Source organism: Bubalus kerabau, chromosome 2, assembly GCF_029407905.1.
Source record: "Bubalus kerabau isolate K-KA32 ecotype Philippines breed swamp buffalo chromosome 2, PCC_UOA_SB_1v2, whole genome shotgun sequence".
NCBI lineage: Eukaryota > Metazoa > Chordata > Mammalia > Artiodactyla > Bovidae > Bubalus > Bubalus kerabau.
The window spans coordinates 98,647,762-98,663,759 of record NC_073625.1 but is presented as its reverse complement, the minus strand read 5'-3'; the positions used below and the strand labels follow the sequence as shown (position 1 = coordinate 98,663,759).

At 39.3% G+C, this 15,998-nt stretch overlaps 1 protein-coding gene across 23 annotated transcripts in view; it reads right to left on the bottom strand.

The window, feature by feature from the left end:
- BBX (BBX high mobility group box domain containing) overlaps positions 1-15,998 on the bottom strand; it is a 295,437-nt gene that overhangs the window by 209,015 nt on the left and 70,424 nt on the right. For 2 of the 23 annotated variants that reach the window (XM_055568060.1, XM_055568061.1), the window contains exon 1: positions 4,745-4,878. The exons of 16 other annotated variants lie outside the window; for them this stretch is intronic. The gene's annotated coding sequence lies outside the window, so the exon portion shown is untranslated. Of the gene's footprint in view, positions 1-4,322; positions 4,587-4,744; positions 4,879-5,680; positions 5,941-15,998 lie in introns of those variants that run through there. 5 more of the 23 variants (XM_055568062.1, XM_055568063.1, XM_055568057.1 and 2 more) reach the window with 4 other exon arrangements.

Below are 15,998 nucleotides of genomic sequence, written 5' to 3'. Positions count from 1 at the left end.
AAAGAAATTTGTATGAAGCTTTAGAAAATATGTCTATAAACACTTTCTGAATAGTAATTTAGAAAGGTTAGGGTTTAAATCTTTTAAAATTTAAAAATTCTACAATAGGAAGTATTGAATCTGTATTTCCCAATTTCATGTTGTTTTTGTTTCCTCCAATATCCCGTGTTAATATAAATCTACACATAGACACTTTGCATTGAGCACTACTCAAGAATTAACTAATTCCTCTAGTAATCATACCTTCATCTATTTGTCATATTACAGCTTTCAACTGTGCTTCTGTATAGTTCATATATACTGGTTCATAGTTCTTTACACATTTACATCCTCATTTCCTCTTAAAACACCTAATTACAAGCAGCATTATGAAGCATAAAAATAAAGAATGGGTCATAAGAATGGATTTCAGACTATGAGATAAGAATAGCCATGTAAAAATACAACCAGTATTAATTGATGTAAAATATACCTACAAAATAGGAACTTATGACTACTGAGTGGGTCTGCAAAAGAAGACAGGGGTACTCTAAAAGTGCAGCTTCCCAAGGGTTTCAGTGGTGGTGGTTTAGTTGCTAAGTTGTATCCGACTCTTGCGACCCTATGGACTGCAGCCTGCAGGCTCCTCTGTCCGTGGGATTCTCCAGGCAAGAATATTGGAGTGGGTTGCCATTTCCTTCTCCATCCAGGTTTTTACTTCTCATCTTTTTCCAGCCTCAGGTGAATAAAGCTGGGTGTTTCCAAACTGCGTAGGAGGACATACAATCAAATCTATAATAACCAAAAGGCTAGAGGAATAGCTTGGTCTGATTGACTAAATTTACTTATAAGGCCTTTTTTTTTCAACTACTGCTATTGCAAACCTTCCTAAAATGTATTAAGGAATACTTTCTTGCTTTAGGAAGTACAATATAGTAAACATAATTAAATCACCGGTGACTGCAGGTCTTATCATACAGTAGGGTCAGCCTTGTTGTGAGCATCAGTTTTCATTGGATCCTAATGAAGATGTGCACATTCGGGCTAAATGTATACAGACTGGCCCTAGGCTATTCATTCCTTGAGAGCTCCTCTTTTTTTAAAAAACTCAAGTTTTTAAAATCAATTTTTCAAGGGGAGGAAAGGAGCTTATTTTCCTAAAAGTCAAAAACCAGGAAAAATAAACCTGGTTATCCAAGCTTTTACTCTATCACTGGAGCTTTTCTAAAGTAATAGGTATTCTTGAAAAATCTGTTCCATTTCAACAGTTTTAAGGAAATAAATGCCCGAGGGCAAAGCTGGGGAGACGAAAGGGAAAAATCCAATTCCTATGTGGAGAAGAAAACAACACTGAAGAAAGCTGAGCCACATCCGGGTATTTACTAACTACACACTATGTACTAAGTACGCCACTAAGCACTCTGGCTACAGTGTTTGGTGTCTGGGTCTCAGTTTCTTCATCTGCAAAATTAAAAGTCAAGCTACATCCGCCTTTCATTTAATATTTCCCACACTGTGATTCAGTATGAACAAAGTGACACTATTCCACCACGATCCACTGTGTATAAATATGGATGGTGAAAAAACTTTCCAAGGGGAGTTAGGGTGCCCAAACTCCTGAGAATCCTATTCTCTGCAGTTCATTTAGAATGCTGGCTAGTCATTTTATTCCTCTTTTATTGCTTTGGGCAGAACACTAAATGAATAACAAAGCAAGAGTTGACTGGGCTATATGTTATGGGATTAAATATTAAATATCCCAAAAGAGACAGTGAAGTGTCCATGGAGGCTTTATTTCCTTTCCGTTTTCTTTGAATTCTTATCCTAAGTGACAAGCGGCATCAGCACTTGTGGTGTGATCCACAGAGCACTGGAGTGAACACCAGGAGAGCTGGATCTGGGTTCTAGCCTTGAATGTGGCAAACTGGGATCTGGGACAAGCCACCTGCTCATCTGCAAAATATTTTCTTCCATTTCTGTCATTAAACAAGAAAGCCATGACAAATTCAACACATTTCCTTTTAAAATAAAGATATACACAAACAGTTCAGGAGAATGCCCCCATGTATTTTGATTTTGGAAACGCATTTGACCAAGTGTTGAATACAAACATTAAGACAGGCTGCACAGTCAAACGGGATCCTAACTTTGAACAGCAAACACTGAGTAATGAATCAGAAGAAATGATGGAAAGATGGACTGAATTAAGAAGATTAAATTTAACTGTGGATTCAAATGAATGGTCTAAATCACTCTTCAAAATCGCTGCTATATGCATATAATACACTTCTGGCATCAAGTTCAAATATATCCCTTTCCCTGTATGGAAGAACTGATTCATTGGGTTTTCTTCTTATGTTTCCAAAGTATAAATGTAAACCCTGGTACTACAGTGGAAAAAAAAAATGTATTACACATGAAGGAGAAGAGGCATGACTTAAGTAGAGTTCACATGAAAAAGAAGCTTGAGCTGACTTCAAGCTCAACATGAGTCAACAGTGCTTTGTGACTGCCAAAAACACTAACATAAGCTTAGCCACCAACAACAGAAGTGTAATGTCCCGAACAAGAGAGCTACAGCTTTACTGTGTTCTCTGCATCCTGAGCTGGGCACCACACGTCTAGAATGGTGGGCTCTGTCCCCAGGACACCCTATTCAGGAGTGATACAAAACAAACGCAATTCAATGACAGGGAGTAGCCAGAATGGGAAAGGGCCTAGAAAAAAAAGCCCCAGAGACTGAAAAAACTAAGACTATTTCTCTTGGAAAAGTTAAGCCTTGGGGGAGAGATATTAAATATCTGATGAGCTGCTACAGACAAAGTTCAGACCTAACAGAACACACAGCAAAGCAGACCTAGTGTCATACAAACAGTACCCAAAACAGAATGGGCTGCTCTAGCATTGGGGACAGTCAGGTAATACAACTGTTGTCAACTCTGGCTACACATTAGAAAACACCTAGGACCAGTTTCAAATCTATCAATGCCCAGGCCCTACCCCCAACCAATTAAAGCAGAATCCCCGGGGTTGGGCCTGGGCAATGGGAGCTATTGAAAGCTCTCCAGGGGTTTCTAACGTGAAGCTACACTTGAGAATGACCAAGGTAAATACAGTCAGGGTGGCCACCTGTCTGTGTGTGGTATAGTGCAGAGGGAATTCCTTCTCAGAAGCCTGTATTAGGTTTAACTTATTAACATCATCCCATATGATCATGAAGATTAGCTCTCTTTGCAAATATTTGAGAAGAAATCAAGTTTAAATGGCACAGTCTCTTAAAGAGAAGAATTTAGGTTGCATTATAATAGCTGGTCTTTTCTATTCATGAATAACTGCCTTCAGTGATTTAAGCATTACCATCTTTGTGGAGAAGAACAATAGTACTGGCACGTTTATATGTTGATAAATTCAAGCAATTTAATTCCAAAACTTTGTAAAATAAATTTAAAATTAGCTAACATTCAAGAGTTTTCAAGTTTCTTCCATGACAAAATAATTCTTAAAATCAAGCAGGATCTCCTTTGTAGTTTGAATGGATTCTGTCACTAGTACCTTATCCAATGTACATGATAAAATATTCTATTTCCTACCTTAAATATTTTTCTAAAATATTTTATAACATAATAGCCTGGATTTTTGGTAACCAATATATAGTCCTCCACATTTCCTTCAGTGTTGGTTATATTTTTATTCTTAATCCTATTCTTCTGACCACTGAATAGAGGCATTTATACACATTTCCTAATCTCCTTTGAAAAAGATACATCCAGAGCCTTCTGGTCTTAATACTGGTCAGGCAATCACTTGTAGTGGGTGGGATTACGTGTCTAAATTTTAGTGACCCCTCCAGGCTTTTCCACTTAGATATACCATACCCTCTAAACTTTAAAACTTTTACTTTAGATTACGACAGTAAATCACCAACCATTTCCTTTTACTTTTGCCATCTGTCAATGCAAAAAGCTCCAAATGAATCTGAAGCTTCGTCTAGGCTACTCCAAGTCTCTTTCATTAATCTTTGTCATGAGGTTTCTAAATAATGAGAGAATATTAAAGATCATCACTTTGTTTACAACCACCACCAAAAGAGCCTGGAATAATGCCGTGGATTTGGCTAGACGGATTCAAGCTGAAGGACAATTTCAGGAGTCTTGGTGTGGGGACCAAGCATATAGTTAACATTTTACCAATAGCTGGCTAACTGGACCACGTTTCAAGTAACGATTGCCCTTTCTGCATCAAAACACTAGAAAGAATTACGACCTTACAGCCATCTGAGCAGCTGCTGGGCGGACAGTCTGCTCCACAGCCAAGAGTCACCTTTCCATTTTTCAAGCACATACCTCTCACAGAAATGTTTTCAGTGCAGCAGTCTACAGAGCTGGTTATAACACCGGCACGATGTGACAACAAAATTCATGATGATTTTGCCTTTTCAGCCTGCCCCTTCCTTTTTTTAAAAAAAATTCTTCCCTCCCCTTCCATCCCCCAAAGAAAACCAAACCCACAATACTTCCACAAAACCTGACTCAGACTTATGAATATAATGCTTTCAGTGAAAGCTGACCAGCTTTACAGGAGAACAGCCTTCATGAGAAGCAGGAAGCTGATCTGAGCAGCAGAGAGCAGGGATGGGGCGGAGCAGAAAGGAACTGAGCTGGGGGAGAGCAAAGCACAGACAGTCCTGGCTGCTTCTAGTTACTTATTGACAGTTTCATCTCATAGCACAGATTTATGAACAGGGTGAGCATCGGCCCTGCCATACCTTTTCTTTCCTTTACGAATCTCTGGCAATCTGGTAAACTATTACACAGGGGAAAGTGAGGCCTTACAACCTCGCCAGAGCCCAGTTGCAGGGAAATGATGTAAGCTTCCCACCTCCCACCAGCCCCGCTCTGCCAATCCACCTCTACTCTGACCTGTTAGCATCCCCTCCCTCCCCCCACAACCCCGTGACCCTGCCCTGGGCCACTGGGGCCCCAGGCTCGGAAGTTGTGTCCTACTGTGCAGCAGACAGTATTTGCCAGGGGATAAGGGGTATTTTAGTTTTGAGAAAAGTCTTCAATGAACAAGTAAATGCCTCTCTGTCTAAAAAAAATAATAATAATTCTGGGTCGATAAAAGTTAATCAGTCCCCAGGAGAAATAATATTAAATAGGATGGTGGTAAGGAATGCAATTTTGCAAAAGGCAGAAGAAGGTATGATGTAGCAAAGGGTATAGTAATGGGAAGTAGGAGACACAGATTCTCCTCTTCTAATACCACCTCAATGACCTTGAACAATTAGTTTAATCTCTCTGATTTCATTTTCTGTAAAGGGAAAGAGCTAATATAAATTACATCTGAAGTCTCATGTAGTAATTTTATGAATTGAGAAGCAAAGGAAACAAATTGGGGTAAAAAGTAATCTGTCGCCAATTGTTTCTTGTTTACTCAAAACTGCACATAATTTCTTATACTGAGCTATTTAAAATATGCTTTGCCAACATGTGAGTAAATATGAATAGGATTAGCAAAAAGATGTATAGGGGGAAAAGTTACAGGAAATTTGACTGTTAATCCCGACCTGGAGAATTTGTAGAGAATGAGGACTGTGAAAATTCATGTTCAGTAAAGGACAATTTATAAACTTCATTCATAAACAGATGCTTAGAAGCAATTAAGACTTTTAACATTATCCTAGACAGCATAAACTATTTACCTTGGTCAGCAGTGTTCTAAGTTGAAAGGATGCTCATGCAATGGATGCTTGCACACACACACAAACACCAAGGGGGAGATTTTTTTTTTAATTAAGAGCTCATAATATAACTGGTTACTAGGACAACAGTCTTCAAATTAGGATAGGCAACTCCTAGAAGTGCCCATCGTTCTAAAGGGTATGAAAGGTATGCAGACACATAGATGACAAATCAATTTCCAGATCAACCCTTCTAAGTAAGTGCCCTTGATCTGCCTGAGAATGCCCCTGGAAAGTAGGGTCACCTGTTCCTCCCACTCCTTTCCTATCCCCCTTCTCCCACTTCACAAAATCAAGGCACACAGTTGCTCATCATCAGTGTCACGATGTGGCCCTGCTTGTGGTAAAAAAAAAACCTCTGAGCAGGAACTAAGGAGACAATTAGAAATACTGGTAGTGAAAAAGTGTGTAGCCCTAATCACTCTTCTCTTGCAACTCAGGTGGGTTGTGCCAATTTTTTGCTTGAAAGAAAATTGGAGGAGGGCCTAATTTGGTTGTCAGCTGGTAAATCTTTAGACAATTTTAAATGATAGAGCACAGTGGTTTTGAATATAACTGAGGAAGAGTTCAAAGAACTGACTGACACTGCTATATTAATACTCTCATCCTCATCAACATATCTATGTAAACAACATTTCACGGTGTATATACTAAATAGAATGAATAGTATGCTGAACTCTTTCTGCAATTAGTAATATTCATATGCTGATAAATGAACTAACCAGAAGAAAAGCACCAACAGTGTAGTGATAAATTTCCAGTAAATAACGTTTATCTCTAATATTATTTATCAAAATTTGTAATTCACAAGTTATTTTGATTATCTATGTACTAATAACAACTAGTAAGTTTAAAAATTACCTAAAGTCTTATTATCACAGTAAGTTAAATTCTGTCACCAGAAGTACGACGGGGTGATCAAAATATATTTTTTAATGTAATAATACATAAGGATAAAATTTAGTGGGAAAAGTATAGTAATAAAGACCTCAAGGATACAAAAAAAAAAAAAAAACTTTAAAATCTGACTGTTAAAGAGTAGTTTCAAATGGATAGTGGTAGGTTTTAAGTGTTAGACACTCAGTCATATCCAGCTCTTTATGATCTCATGGACTATAGTCCACCAGGTTCCTCTGTCCGTGGGATTTCCCAGGCAAGAATACTGTAGTGCATAGCCATTCTCCTCTCCAGGGGATCTTCCCAACTCAGGGATTGAACCTGGGTCTCCTGAATTGCAGGCAGATTCTTTACTGTCTGAGCTACTAGGGAAGCCCTAAACAGCTACAGTATTTGATTCAAGTAAATAGATTTTAAAAGGCTATGCTATGCTAATTTTATGAAGAAATGTTAATATTTACAACCAATGACAATTATGCACCTTTCTTCCATCTCATAGCACCTTCCAATTATTACTACAGAATTTAAAAATAAATAAAACAGAAAGAACAGCAATCTAGAACCTCAGGAAACAAGCCACCTGGAACAACTTAATTTTCCAGTTATCTGTGGTTATGTCCGTTGAGTACCACAACAGTTCTGTCTCCTAATTTAAAGCTACTATAAATGCAAATCTTCTCAAAATAGGGGACCTCTTCTTAGACTACACCATCATGATTTAACCACTTATTAGTGTTTCCCAGATAATTATTAACACAAATTCTGCAGAGAATTCATATGATGCCCTTAACCTAGGCTTTTCCTGCTCTTCCTGTTTGGCATTTTGCATTTCTGCCAGCAAGTGGGGGATGTGGATTCAATTCCTGGTCCAGGAATCATAAGCTACCAGTCCCTAAGTCAAGGTTCTAAAACACCGTGAGCTCCAACTTTCTCCCCTATAAAAATAAGTTAATCTCACTTTCTTAAACTATCTCACAAAACAGAGATGTGTTCACAGAAGTGAACATGCTTTACTTGAAATTTTCACACCAAGAAAACATATGTTCTCATTATGAGTGCTTGAATGAAGCTCCTCTCTTCATTCTAATTGTGGAAATCAGCCAAAAAAGCTAACTAGATCTGTTTTTTTTTTTAATTCTGATAAAAATGGTTTAAGTAAGAGATAGATGTCTTCTATAAAATTCACACATTAAGTTCAGTTCAGTTCAGTTCAGTTGCTCAGTCATGTCCAACTCTTTGCGACCCCATGAATCACAGCACGCCAGGCCTCCTTGTCCATCACCAACTCCCAGAGTTCACTCAGACTCACGTCCATCGAGTCAGTGATGCCATCCAGACATCTCATCCTCTGTCATCCCCTTCTCCTCCTGCCCCCAATCCTTCCCAGCATCAGAGTCTTTTCCAATGAGTCAACTCTTCGCATGAGGTGGCCAAAGTATTGGAGTTTCAGCTTTAGTATTATTCCTTCCAAAGAAATCCCAGGGCTGATCTCCTTCAGAATGGACTGGTTGGATCTCCTTGCAGTCCAAGGGACTCTCAAGAGTCTTCTCCAACACCACAGTTCAAAATCATCAATTCTTCGGTGCTCAGCCTTCTTCACAGTCCAACTCTCACATCCATACATGACCACAGGAAAAACCAGAGCCTTGACTAGACGGACCTGTATTGGCAAAGTAATGTCTCTGACATTTATTTCCAGGGGCCATATGAGTTCTGGATCATTGATACTGCTGGATGGCTGAGTAATACATAGAAAGACATAACTCTATGTGTTCCATCCAAAACCTCAATCTGCTATTGTAACAAACCTCAGTCTCCTTTCTAACATATCTTTCAGATATGATCCTTATTCATTTTATTACCAAACCCATCACCCTCCCAACTACCACTACACAGAAATATGTTGCTTTTATTAATTATATGCTCCCTAAATGTTTTTATTATTATGGTGCTTGGTAGTTCAGAACTTCAGTTCCTAGGCTACTGGTCCATTGAGTTGCCCTAGAACCATAGGTTCAGTCCCAGAAGAACAAAACAAACCTTACACTTTGAAAAGTAGCAAATAAAATTCAAACAGCATCAAAGGGGAGATAAGGTTTTAAAAAGTTAACTGATAGTACCTGCTCTATTTAAAACATCCATAGGATAAACTTATTCTGTTGCATGAGTTATTATGTGGTTAGTATTATCATAGTTTCACTTAACCCTTTAAGCAATTTTACTATTATTTCCTACAGATTATAAAAACTGACCTTCAAAGGTACTTAAGTGATTTGCTCAAGATCACAAATGAAAGCCAGACCTAGAACTCAATTCTGCAGACAGACAGTCCCACAAAATTCCCTGGTACGTGCACTTGCCCCTCTGAAACTGCTGGTAAAATCAATAAAAACTGCAGTGAGAAGCTGTAGCGGCAGGCAGTCCTGCTCTGTTCTGTGTTTCCCATGGACATCAGGGTTTTAATCCGAAGAGCAGGTGTCCTGGAATAGCACAGATCAGAGGTTGAATCCAGACCCTGGGCAAGTTATTTAACTTTTCTAAAGCTCAATTTCCTCATCTGTAAAAGGTATTAACAAGCACCAATAAGGTTGTTGTGGAGATTAAGAGGGACAGCACCTTAGCAATCTTTAGCACCCCACCAGTAACAAACTTGAGTTTACTAAATAATAACAACTAACATATTTTGAGTCCATTACGTGATGCATCTTAATTCATCTAATTTTCCTAACGATTCTATGGCACAGTGGATACTATTATTATCACTCCTGTTTTATGAATCAGGAAAGACCATCCTAGGAAGGTAAGACAATCTGCCTAGGGTCACAGATCTAGGAAGTGAAACAGCTTGCAATGAGGCTCAGGAGCCTGACTGGGGGCTCACACTGTGAACTATACTGTTAACTGTTCACTGCCTCTCTAGAAATGAGCGTAATATTAGAACCATCTCTAGCCTCACCATAGTCATCAACACCCGCATCACCCACATTCTCTTTAGTTAGCCTGCAGGGCCTCAGGTCTATGAAGCACCCCAATGATGAGACGTAAAGAGCTGAGAATTTGACATAGTGAGACTGACAGAAGTCAGCGCCTTCAGGGAAGAAGACGAAGAAGACGAAAGCTGGTTGCTGGAAGAGAATACTGTGCAATAGAACAAAGAAACAAAATGAAGGTCTGAAATACTATGAAAAATTTTCAGCTATTAGATGAGGGATGGAGATGGGGGGCAGTGGATTTAGCCCAAGAAAATCAAACATTTAAAAATTTAATCAGGTGCCTAAAGGAATACTAAGAAGAACTGCAAAAACCTGGCCTGTAATAAAATTTGGGGTCTACTCTGTATCTATTTAATAATTGCTATCTGATCCAGGGATGCCATGATCTTAGTTTTCTGAATGTTGAGCTTTAAGCCAACTTTTTTACTCTCCTCTTTCACTTTCATCAAGAGGCTCTTTAGCTCTTCTTCACTTTCTGCCATAAGGGTGGTGTAATCTGCATATATGAGGTTATTGATCTTTCTCCCGACAGTCTTGATTCCAGCTTGTGATTCATCCAGCCCAGCGTTTCTAATGATGTACTCTGCATGCAAGTTAAATAAGCAGGGCGACCATATACAGCCTCGACGAACTCCTTTTCCTCTTTGGAACCAGTCTGTTGTTCCATGTCCAGTTCCAACTGTTGCTTCCTGACCTGCATACAAGTTTCTCAAGAGGCAGGTCAGGTGGTGTGGTATTCCCATCTCTTTCAGAATTTTCCACAGTTTATTGTGATCCACACAGTCAAAGGCTTTGGCATAGTCAATAAAGCAGAAACAGATGTTTTTCTGGAACTCTCTTGCTTTTTTGATGATCCAGCAGATATTGGCAATTTGATCTCCGGTTCCTCTGCCTTTTCTAAAACCAGCTTGAATTTCTGGAAGTTCACGGTTCATATATTGCTGAAGCCTGGCTTGGAGGATTTTAAGCATTACTTTACTAGTGTGTGAGATGAGTGCAACTGTGTGGTAGTTTGAGCATTCTTTGGCACTGCCTTTCTTTGGGATTGGAATGAAAACTCATCTTTTCCTGTCCTGTGGCCAATGTTGAGTTTTCCAAATTTGCTGGCATATTGAGTGCAGCACTTTCACAGCGTCATCTTTCAGGATTTGAAATAGCTCAACTGGAATTCCATCATCTCCACTAGCTTTGTTCATAATAATGCTTCCTAAGGCCCACCTTGACTTCACATTCCAGGATGTCTGGCTCTAGTTGAGTGAACACACCATCGTGATTATCTGGGTCGTGAAGAGCTTTTTTGTACAGTTCTGTGCATTCTTGCCACCTCTTCTTAATATCGTCTGCTTCTGTTAAGTCCATACCATTTCTGTCCTTTATTGAGCCCATCTTTGCATGAAATGTTCTGTTGATATCTCTAATTTTCTTGAAGAGATCTCTAGTCTTTCCCATTCTATTGTTTTCCTCTATTTTTTGTACTGATCACTGAGGAAGGCTTTCTTATCTCTCCTTGCTATTCTTTGGAACTCTGCATTCAAATGGGTATATCTTCCCTTTTCTCCTTTGCTTTTTGTTTCTCTTTTCACAGCTATCTGCAAGGCCTCCTCAGACAGCCATTTTGATTTTTTGCATTTCTTTTTCTTGGCTCAACATTCAAAAAACTAAGATCATGGCATCCAGTCCCATCACTTCATGGCAAATAGATGGGGAAAAAGTGGAAACCGTGGCTGACTTTATTTTTGGGGGCTCCAAAATCACTGCATATTGTGACTGTAGCCATGAAATTAAAAGACGCTTATTACCTGGAAGGAAAGTTATGACCAATCTAGACAGCATATTAAAAAGCAGAGACATTTACTTTACCAACAAAGTTCCATCTCGTCAAGGCTATGGTTTTTCCAGTAGCCAGATATGGATGTGAGAATTGGACTATACAGAAAGCTGAGTGCCAAAGAATTGATGCTTTTGAACTGTGGTGTTGGAGAAGACTCTTGAGAGTCCCTTGGACTGCAAGGAGAGCCAACCAGTCCATCCTAAAGGAGATCAGTCCTGAGTGTTCACTGGAAGGACTAATGTTGAAGCTAAAACTCCAATACTTTGGTCACCTGATGTGAAGAGCTGACTCATTTGAAAAGACCCTGATGCTGGGAAAGACTAAGGGCAGGAGAAGGGGATGACAGAGGATGAGATGGTTGGATGGCATCATCAACTCAATGGACATGGATGTGGGTGGACTCCAGGAGTTGGTAGTGGACAGGGAGGCTTGGCGTGCTGTGAGATCCATGGGGTCGCAAAGAATTGGACACGACTGAGTGACTGAAGCGAACTGATCCAGGGGGTGCGGGGGTGGGGGAATGTGATCAATTTAATCAGCTCTCATTGGTGACCTGAAACAGGCACAATGAAAATCATTTACCTCTGAAAGTATCAGAGCCCAACAAAATGTTGCTTTCAACTACTAACTACAATCCTGTTCCTGTGGCAAATCATGCTTTCATGCTCATGCCATATTATTTCTGAGTTCCTTTGGATAAACGTTTTTAGCTTTTCATCTACATTATTTTCTCTATACCATGTGTCTAAATCTAAAAACCTCTTTTTTTCACTCAAAGGGATTGCTGGACATCTCAGTTTACCTATTTGCCTCAAGAAGAGTCAGGCTGCAATGAGTGTGTTTCCTGCACGTGCCACTGTTAGAATACTGTGTGCTGATGACTCTCAGCTGTGACACGGACCTCATTACCCTGTAAGATTCCACAAAAGAAATTCCACGTTTTGCTCATCCTTACAGCCCAAGAATCTCGTAGTTACATTGTGTTGCACTCAATAAATGTTGAAAGATCAGCTGAAAGTTTTCAAACAAGTTTTTTGGTCTCCTCCTTCAAGGTTTTCTTTGCCACTAAGCTTCCTCTAAAAACCTCTCTCTTTAGATAATGATAATCGTGAGTCACCAAAAGTGATTCGGATTTAGTGGAGTATTGATTACTTCCCTGACAACTGGCTGGAGAAATAAAAAGCAAACACCCAGGGGTTGATGCTTCAGTATCCACTTTCCTGAATATGCCCAATATTCAGTTTTTAAGACAAAAGATATGCATGCCTTAGGGTCATCATCACTTAAAATTTATTGATGAGCTCAAGGGGCTTTGTTAATCTCATAATATCCAGCTAAGTGCCTAGCACAAGGTCAGTGTCAGATGAAAATATTGGTTGATTAATTGACAACAACTATTAAAACTGCCACAGACCAAATGCCTTGAACTACCAAAAGGGTGTTAAAAGATTTAGCAAAATACCAAAGTCTCTAATTTCAAATAATTAGCTTTAAGAAATGTGAACCTATGATTAAACATAGTCCCATAATAAATATTCCCCCAAATATCATGCTTCTATTTTTTCCATATAGAGGTCTTTGAAAAGTACAATGCTGAGAGAACTTTCTAACATTAATCTGAAAAAAAAACACAAACACTCTCATAAACTGTATGGCACAAATTAACAGAAATTGTTAGTCCTTTAAGGTACTTGCATAGGAAGGAACTCAGGATCAATGATCAAATAATACTCCTTCAATTCCCTAAATCGGATTATTATTTTGATAAATCTAAACATATCTATTTGGATAAGTTACTTGGGGGAGGGAGGCCTCCTGAAAATTCCATATGCCCCTCTTGTCAATAAAACCTGAGATTGTGCATACTGGTAATACAGCAAAATAAATAAACTTTAAAGTAAAACTTTAGGTTGTATGCAAAAATGTACCTTTAAATGTGTCAAACTCCCCTAAGGTTTCCTAGCATTATTAGACTTCAAGAAACAATAAAACTGAACGTTCTATTCAACGCTAAGACAGCTATTACACTAAAAATCATTTTAAGATATTTTAAAGTATCAGTACTCTCTCAGAAAACACTTGGTGATCTTAACAGTTTTTTAATGCACAACACTAAGAAAAAAAAAAAGTATAGTAAGTAGATTACATATTGCAGGTCCATGGGTTTGTAAGTCTTCCCAAATATCAAAGTCATACTGAGCTGAGTATTAACTTTGTGATGGAGTTAATCTCTTTAATATAAAGCCACAGTCATAGCTACCATATAATCAAAATTAAATTATATATGCAATGCCAAAAAAATTTGAAGAAACATTTTTCTGTACCATAATGATTATTAAGGCCAAAGATTCTCCTCACCACATACATTCAAATATTCTCCTTTTATCTACTTGAAATCTTATTACAATATTTCAATTACCTATAGTAAAGTACTCTGGCCTCAAGGAAATATTCGATTAGTATTAACACCCTTTAAAATAAATAGAATGTTATTAACGTATGGGATTTGTGTCCTCCTTTTAACTGTGAACAATTACTAACAAGTAAAACATTGACTGATTTTTAGTTCCTTATAAAATAAGTAAATCATATTTTGTAGAAATCAATTCAGTTCAGTTGCCCAATCATGTCCAACTCTTTGTGACCCAATGGACCTCAGCATGCCAGGCCTCCCTGTCCATCATTAACTCCCGGAGTTTACGCAAATTCATGTCAATTGAGTTGGTGATGCCATCCAATCATCTCATCCTCTGTCGTCCCCTTCTCCTCCTGCCTCCAATCTTTCCCAGCATCAGGGTCTTTTCAAATGAGTCATCTCTTCATATCAGGTGGCCAAAGTATTAGAGTTTCAGCTTCAATATCAGTCCTTCCAATGAACACTCAGAACCAATCTCCTTTAGGATGGACTGGTTGGATCTTCCTGCATTCCAAGGACTCTCAAGAGTCTTCTCCAACACCACAGTTCAAAAGCATCAATTCTTTGGCACTCAGCTTGCTTTGTAGTCCAACTGTCACATCCATACATGACTACTGGGGAAACCATAGCCTTGACTAGATGGAACTTTGTTGGCAAAGTAGTGTCTCTGATTTTTAATATGCTGTCTAGGTTGGTCATAACTTTCCTTCTAAGTACTAAGCGTCTTTTAATTTCATGGCTTCAATCACCAACTGCAGTGACTTGGGAGCCCAAAAAAATAAAGTCAGCCACTGTTTCCACTGTTTCCCCATATATTTGCCATGAAGTGATGGACCGGATGCCATGATCTTAGTTTTCTGAATGTTGAACTTTAAGCCAACTTTTTCACTCTCCTCTTTCACTTTCATCAAGAGGCTTTTTAGTTCCTCTTCACTTTCTGCCGTAAGGGTGGTGTCATCTGCATATCTGAGGTTATTGATATTTCTCCCAGCAATCTGGATTCCAGCTTGTGCTTCCTCCAGCCCAGGGTTTCTAATGATGTACTCTGCATATAAGTTAAATAAGCAGGGCGACAATACACAGCCTTGTACGTACTCCTTTTCCTATTTGGAACCAGCCTGTTGCTCCATGTGCAGTTCTAACAGTTGCTTCCTGACCTGCATACAGATTTCTCAAGAAGCAGGTCAGGTGGTGTGGTATTCCCATCTCTTTCAGAATTTTCCACAGTTTATTGTGATCCACACAGTCAAAGGCTTTGGCATAGTCAATAAAACAGAAATAGATGTTTTTCTGGAACTCTCTTGCTTTTTCGATGATCCAGTGGATGTCGGCAATTTGATCTCTGGTTCCTCTGACTTTTCTAAAACCAGCTTGAACATCTGGAAGTTCATGTTTCACGTATTGCTGAAGCCTGGCTTGGAGGATTTTGAGCATTACTTTACTAGCTTGTGACATAATTGCAATTGTGAGGTAGTTTGAGCATTCTTTGGCATTGCCTTTCTTTGGTACTGGAGTGAAAACTGACCTTTTCCAGTCCTGTGGCCACTGCTGAGTTTTCCAGATTTGCTGGCATATTGAGTGCAGCACTTTCACAGCATCATCTTTTAACTATGCAGTGCTGGAGTGGCGAGTGGCCGAGAGGAGATACCCCACATCCAAGGTCAGGAGCGGTGGCCATGAGCAGATACCCCACGTCCAAGGTAAGAGAAACCCCAGAATGACGGTAGGCGCTGAGAGGGCAGACAGACTGAAACCACAATCACAGACAACTAGCCAATCTGATCACACGGACCACAGCCTTGTCTGACTCAACGAAACTAAGCCATGCCGTGTGGGGCCACCCAAGACAGACAGATCATGGTGCAGAGTTCTGACAAAATGTGATCCACTGGAGAACGGAATGGCAAACCACTTCAGTATTCTTGCCTTGAGATCCCCATGAACAGTATGAAAAGGCAAAAAGATAGGACACTGAAAGAGGAACTCCCCAGGCTGGTAGGTGCCCAATATGCTACTGGAGATCAGTGGAGAAATAACTTCAGAAATAATGAAGAGATGGAGCCAAAGCAAAAACAATGCCCAGCTGTGGATGTGACTGGTGATGGAAGCATGGCCTGATGCTGTAAAGAGCAATATTGCACA